Consider the following 8,130-nt stretch of genomic DNA (forward strand, 5'->3'; position numbering starts at 1 on the left):
CTTTCACAGAAAATCCATTAGGAGTAATAAATAAGCTCAGCAATGTTATAGAGCTATAAGATCAATATACAAAAACAGTTGTGTTTCTGTACACTAGCAATAACAAATAAAATTGAGAAAATAATTTTGATTTATAAAAAGAATAAAATACTTTAAAAATATTTGACAAAATTTAAGGGTGTCCATCCTTTTGGTGTCTCTGGGCCACACTGGAAGAAGAGTTGTCTTGGGCCACACATTAAATACATTGTAACACATAATCACACACCAAAAAATCTCAAAATGTCTTAAGCAAATTTACTAGTTTGTGTTGGGCCACATTCACAGCCACCCTGGGCTGCATGCAGCCTGTGGGCCACAGGTTCAACACCCCTGTAAGATTCATACTGTAAACACCATAATACCAATGAAAGAAATTAAAGAAGACTAATTGAAAAGATATCTGTTCTCATGGATTGGAATTTCTCATATTGTTAGATGACTGTACTTCCCCAAATTAATGTAGGCAAAGCTGTAGTAATCAAGACAGTGGTCCTGGTATAAGGATAGACATATAGATGAATGGAATAAACTGGGCATCCAGAAGTAAACCCACATATTTAGGATCAATTGCTTTTCAACCTGGGCTTCAAGACAATTCAAAGGGGGAAAGAATAGTTTTCCAACAAGCAGTTCTCTGCTAACTAGACATCTACATATGCAAAAGAATGAATTTGGAACCTGAGTACCACACACTATATACAAAAATTAACTCAAAATGGATCAAGACCTAAATTTAAGAGCTAAAATTATAAAACTGTTACAAGAAAACATAGATGTAACTCTTTGTGACCTTGTATTAGGCAATGGTTCCTTAGATATGATACCAAAAGTATAAGCAACAAGAGAATAGATAAATTTGACTTCATTATAATAAAAATTTTTGAATTTTGAAAGACACCTACCAGAAAAAGAAAAATGTCTTACAAAATGGAATAAAGCATGTGCAAGTCATATATCTGAAAAGGAACTTATGTCTTGAATATATAAAAAATTCTAACAACAATAAAAGACAACCCAACTGAAAAAAATGGACAACAGATCTAAATGAACATTTCTCCAAGGAAGGTATACAAATGGTCAGAGAGTACATGAAAAGATGCCTAACACCACTAATCACTAGGAAAATGCAACTCAAAACTACAAGGAGACTTTTAAAAAGGACAATAAGAAGTGTTGGTAAGAATGTGGGGAAATAGGAACCCTCATACATTGCTGTTGGAAATAAAAAATGGTTCCATGGCTGTGGAAAACAGTTTGACTATTTCTTAAAAAATTAAACCTACAGTTACTGTATGACCAAGTAATTCTCCTAGTTATATATCATAGAGAAATAAAAATATATATCCTCACACAATCTTGTATACAAGTGTTCATAGTAGCATTATCCAAGATAGACAAAAAATGTAAATAACTCAGATGTCTACCAGCTGATGAATAAATAAAAAATATAGTAAATACATTAAAATGGAGTATTATTTTCCCATAAAAAGGAATGAAGTTCTGCTATATGCTACAAGATGGATGAACCTTGAAAACATTATGCTAAGTGAAAAAAACTGTGCACAAAAGGCCACGTATTGTACCATTCCACTTACACGAAATGTAGAGACTGCAAACCCATACAGCTAGAAAGTAGATGGGTGGTTGCCAGAGGTTAAGGCAAGAGAAGAATGGAAAATATGAAAAAAAAAAAGAGATAATGGAAGCTAAAATAAAATTAATAGCTATAGGATTTTATTTGGGGGCAATAAAAATATTCTGAAGTTAGGTAATGGTGATGGTTTCATAATCTTGTCACTATACTAAAAATCACTAACTTACACACTTTAAATCATGTATCATATTTTTTCATATTTAAATTATAGCTCAAAAAGTATTGCTAAGCTTTCAGCTTTTTATATGGCAATAAACTTCAAAAAAGGAAACGAATTATTTGGGGGAATAGAACTGGTAAATGTATAAATTATTTATAGATGATATCATTATATATCTGAAAAGTCTGGGAGAAAAACAAAATTTTACAGATTATAAGAGAATCAGGTGGATTTGTATGAAATTAATATTTAGAAATCAGTCATTTTCATATGTACGAACTTTAAGGAGTTGAAAAATCTATTTACAATAGAAATGAGAAAAGAAGCATTCCTGGGAATAATCTAACAAGAAATGTACAAAATCTAAATAAAACATTTTATTCACTACTAAGGGAAACAAAAGAATTTGAACAAATGGAAAGGCAAAATTTACCTGTGATAGGCTGACTTAAGATTATAATGCATTATATTCTTCCTAAATTAATCTATAATACCTCCCCAATTCTAAGGGTTTTTTTCAATCAGACAAATTCTAAAGTTCATACAGAAAAATAAAAAAATCAGAACATGTCTGATGAATAAGAGAAATAATAGGACTAGTCAAACTGCAGAGTAAAATGTCCTGTTATTTTTTCTTTTTTTAATTAAATTTATTGGAGTGACATTGGTTAATAAGACTATATAGGTTTCAAGTGCAAGATTCTATGACACATCATCTGCATATTGTATTGTGTTCACCACCCAAAGTCAAACTTTCTTTTTTTTTATTTTAATTAATTTTATTAGTTATTTTTCAAGTACAGTTTTTTGTCTATTTCTCCCATCCCAGCCTCCCCCGCCCCATGCTCCCCACCTCCCTCCCATTTCCACCCCCCTTAGTTCTCATCCCTGTGTCCTTCCTATTTGTTCCTCCAAATCCCTCCCCCTTTTTCCCCTTAACTTCCCTTCCTTCTCCCCTCTGGTCACTGTCCCCTTTTTCTCTATTTCAGTGTCTTTGTTTTTTTTGCTTGTTTTCTTGTTTTTTTGCTTGCTTTGTTTTTTTTCTGCTTGCTTGTTTGTTTTGTTGTTTAGCTTCCTGTTAAAGGTGAGATCATATGGTATTTGTCTTTCAGCACCTGGCCTATTTCACTCAGCATAATGCTTTCCAGTTCCATCCATGTTGTTGCAAAAGGTAGTAGCTCCTTCTTTCTCTCTGCAGCATAGAATTCCATTGTCTATATGTACCACAATTTTTTGATCCATTCATTTACTGATGGGCACCTAGGTTGCTTCCAACTCTTGGCTATTGTAAATTGTGCTGCTATGAACATTATGGTGCATAGGTTCTTTGATATTGATGTTTTAGGATTCTTAGGATATAATCCTAGCAGTGGAATTGCTGGTCAAACTTTCTTTTTAAAGAATTTATTTATTTATCTTTAGAGGGAAAGGGAAGGAGAGAGGGAGAGAAATATCAATGTATGGTTGCCTCTCATGTGTTCCCTCTGGGAACTGGCCTGCAACCTAGGCATATGCCCTGACTGGGAATCGAACCTCAATCCTTAGGTTCGCAGGCCTGCACTCAATCCACTGAGCTACATCAGCCAGGGCCAAATTTTCTTCCATCACCATATATTAGAGCCCCTTTACCCTCTGGTCCCCCCACCCCTTCCCTCTCTCTGGTAACTACCAAACTGTTGTTTGTGTCTATGGGATACTTTGTTTTTTTCCATGTCTTGCCAACTGTGAATAGTGATTCAATGAACATAAGGGTGCATATGTCTTTGCAAATAAATGTTTTAAAATTTTTCAGGTACTTATCCAGAAGAGGGGTTGGTGGGTAGTATGATAACTGCATTCTTATTTTTTTGAGGAACCTCCCTACTGTTTTCCACATTGGCTATACCAGTTTACATTCCCACCAGCAGTGGATGAGGTTTCTTTTTTCTCCACAACCTCTCCAACACTTGTTATTACCTGTCTTGTTGATAGTAGCCATTCTAACAGGTGTGAGGTGGTATCTCATTGTAGTTTTGATTTCACTTCCCTAATAGCTGGTGAAGTTGAGCATCTTTTCCTATATCTTTCAGCCATTTGTGTGCTTTCTGGGAGAACTATCTGTTCAGGTCCTCTGTCCATTTTTTAATTGGATTGTTTGTTTGTTTGTTTGTTTGTTTGTTTGTTTGTTGAGTTGTGTGAAATTCTTAATATATTTTGGATATTAACCCCTTGTTGGAGCTAGTGTTTGCAAATGTCATCTCCCATTTGGTTGGTTGCCTTTGTGTTTTGTTGTTGGTTCCTTTTGCTGTGCAGAAGCTTTTTAGTTTGATATAGTTCCATTCATTTATTTTTGCCTTTCCTCCCTTTGGAGTCAAATTCATAAATATTCTCTATGACTGAGGTCCATAAGTTTAATACCTATGTTTTCTTGCATGTAATTTATTGTTTCAGATCTTATATTTAGGTCTTTGATCCATTTTGAATTAACTTTTGTACACAGGGACAAACTGTGATGTAGTTTCATTCTTTTGCATGTGGCTTTCCAATTTTTCCAGCAACATTTGTTCAAAAGGCTTTCTTTTCTCCATTGTGTGTTTTTGGCTCCTTTGTCAAAAATTGTTTGCCCATATATATGTGGTTTTATTTCTGAGTTCTCAGTTTTGTTTCACTGGTTTGTGTGTCTGCTTTTCTGCTCATATTTCTGTAGTATAATTTGAAGTCAGGGAATATAATACCTCCTGCTTTGTTTATGTTTCTCAGAATTGCTTTGGCTATTCAGGGTCTTTTGTGGTTCCCTTCAAATCTAATGATTATTTTGTTCTATTTCTTTAAAAAATGAAAGCTCTGGGAGAGGGTTAGTGAATGGAATGATCAAGCAAAAAGGAAAACAAACTCATGGACGTGGACAACAATGTGGTTATGTGGGGGTAAAGGGGTCTAAAAAGGACAAATGGTAATGGAAAAAATACAATAGAAAAGACAATAAAAATTTAAAAATAAAAATAAAACTGACTAGAGTGTAAAAAATCTAAAAAATTAAAAACAACATTGGGATTTTGATGGGGATTGCATTAAATCTGTATATTGCTTTGGATAATATGGCCATTTTAACTATATTGATTTTTCCAATCTGTGAACATTAGAATATCTTTTCATTTCAATGTGTGTCTTCAATCTCTTTTAATAATGCTTTGTAATTTTCAGTATATATGTCCTTTGTATCCTTTGTTAAGTTTATTCCTAGATATTTTATTCTTTTTCTTGCAATTGCAAAATGATTTGTTTTTTAACTTTCTTTTCATGAAATTTTATTGTTAATATACAGAAAAGGAGGGGACATTTGTACATTGACTTATACAACTTTACTGTATTTGTTCATTGTTTCTAATATTTTTTTTCTGGAGTCTTAGGATTTTTTATGTACAGAATCATATAATCTGCACCAAGTGACACTTTTTTTTTTTTAAAGATTTTATTTATTTATATTTAGAGGGGAAGGGAAGGAGAGAGAGGGAGAGAAACATCAATGTATGGTTGCCTTTTGTGCATCCCCTGCTGGGAATTGGCCTGCAGGGAACCCGGCTTGCAACCCAGGTATGTGCCCTGACTGGGAATCGAACCGTGATTGTCTGGCTCGCAGGCCCGCGCTCAATCCACTGAGCTACAACAGCCAGGGCCCAAGTGACACTTTTACTTCTTCAGTCACAGTTTGGATGCCTTTTATTTCTCTGGCCTTATTGCTCTAGCCAGGACTTCCAGAACTATGTTGAATAAAAGTGGTAAGAGTGGGCATCCTTGTCTTATATCTGATTTTAAAGGAAAAGCTTTCAGTTTTTCACAATTCAGTTGATATTAGCTGAGGGTTTGCCACACATAGTCTTTATTATATTGAGGCATTTTCCTTCTGTACCCATTTTAAAGAGTGTTTTAATAATGCATGGATGTTGCATCTTATCAAATGCTTTATCTGCATCTATTGATAAGATCATATGATTTTTATCCTTTGCAGTGAGTTGTTACATTGATCAGTTTGCATATGTTGAACCATTTTGTGTCCCTGGATTGAACACCACTTGATCATGACGTGTATTATTTTTTTAATGTATTGTTGAATTTGATTTACTAGTATTTTATTTAGGATTTTTGCATGTGCATTTATCAGAAATATTGAAATTTTCTTTTTTTTTTGTGAGATCCTTGCCAGGTGTTGGTATCAGGGTTATTTTGGCTTTCTAGAACGTGTTAGGAAATGTTGCCTCTTCCATTTTTTGGAAGAGTTTGAGCAAGACAGGTATCAAATCTTTGAATGGTTGGTAGATGTCACTAGTGAGGCCATCTGGTCTTAGATTTCTATTTATTTACTTACTGTTAACTGTTCATCTACCCTAATATTTATTTTCTTTTTCCCCACCTTGTCCCCCTCCATGCAGCACCCCCACATTTCCTCAGGCAACCTGCACACTATTGTTCATATGGATGCGGTTTCTTTAATTTCGTGGCTGTCAGACTTCCATTCAGTTTGATTTCTGGCCTTTCTGAGTGCCGGTTGTTCTATATTTTGGCTGTAATTTTGATGTGGTTGTGCCAGGCGGTGAGCCATGTTTACCAATGCTGCCCTCTTGACCAGAAGTCTGGACCTTTATTTATTTTGAGATGTTTGATGATTTTTTAATTTTCTCACTGTTGATGAGTAATTTGGATTTTCCAATTCTTCATAATGCAGTCTAGAAATGTTATATATTTCTTTTTTTAATATTTTATTTGTTTATTTTTAGAGAGAGGGGAAGAGAAGGAGAAAGAATGGGAGAGAAACATCAGTGCGTGTTTGTTTCTAATATGTCCCTTACTGGGAACCTGGCCTAAAACCCAGGCATGTGCCCTGACTGGGAATCGAACCAGCAACCCTTTGCTTCACAGGCCTGTGCTCAATCCACTGAGCTATACCAGCCAGGTCAGAAATGTTATATATTTCTGAGAATTTATCTATTTATTCTAGGTTATTGAGTTAGTTGGCATGTAGTTTTTCATAGTACTCCTTGTATATCTGTGATATCTGTGGTAACTTCTCTTTCTTTTCTGTTTTTGTTTATATGAATCCTTTATCCTTTTTCCTTAGTGATTCTAGCCAGGGGTTTGTCAATTGTATTAACTTTTCAATGAATCAACTCTTTGTTGTATTAACTTTTTGTATGGTCTTTTTGTTTTCTATTTCCTTCAACTCTGCTCTGATTTTTATTATTTCATTCCTTCTGCTGACTTTTGGCTGCTTTTGTTTTTTTTCTAGTTTTAAAGATGTAATGTTAGGTTGTTTACTTGAGATTTATCTTGTTTCTTGAGATAGGACTGTAATGATATAAACTTCTCCTTTATTGCTGCTTATGCTGCATCCAGAAATTTTGATATTCTGTATTGTCACTATACAGTTTTTGATCTCATCTTTTATTTCTTCTTTGACCTAGTAATATTTTAGTAGTATGTTGTTTAAACTCCACATATTTGTGGGTTTCTTTTTTTTTTATTTTCATTGATTTCTAATTTCAAAGCATTGTGGTTAGAAAATATTCTTGGTAAGGTTTCAATCTTCTTGAATTTGTTGAGGCTAGTTTTGTGACCCAGCATATGGACTATGCTTGAGAATGTTCCATGTACACTGGAGTGAGTGTAAAATCTGATGTTCTGGGATGGAAGGCTTTGTAAATGTCAGTTATGTCCATATGGTCTAAGGTGTCATTTAAAATGAATATTTCTGTTTGGATGATCAGTGTAGAGCTGTCAATGGAGTATTTAAGCCCACAACTACGATTGTAGCCATTTTATCTTTTTCTGCCTGATACCTTTGTCCCTCTTTTGGTTCTTTTCCTTCAATTTCTATCTTTGTTTTAAACTGGTACTGGTGTTTATGTGTTACCATAACTAGCAAAATGTCATTTTTCATGGAAATCTTTTTAGTCTTTTTTAAATAAAATCCTCACCCAAGGATGTTTATTGATTTTAATGAGAAAGGAAGGGACACAGAGAAAAAGAGAAACATTGATCGGTTGCCTCCTGTGTGTGCCTGACTGGGAATTAAACTTGTAACCTCAGTATGTGTACTGACTAGGAATCAAACCTACAACCTTGATTTCCAGCCAAGATGGAGGCATAGATCGACACACTGTGCTACCTCACACAACCAAAATATGGAAAACAACAATTTAGAAACAAAAAACATCCAGGACTGATAGGAAATTGAACTGTATAAAAGTCCAACAACCAAGGAGTTAAAGTAGACACATTCATCCAGTCCGGTAGGAGG

The sequence above is a fragment of the Artibeus jamaicensis genome, unplaced genomic scaffold (genome assembly GCF_021234435.1).
Source record: "Artibeus jamaicensis isolate MK-2021 breed Jamaican fruit bat unplaced genomic scaffold, CSHL_Jam_final contig_233, whole genome shotgun sequence".
Taxonomy (NCBI): Eukaryota; Metazoa; Chordata; class Mammalia; order Chiroptera; family Phyllostomidae; genus Artibeus; species Artibeus jamaicensis.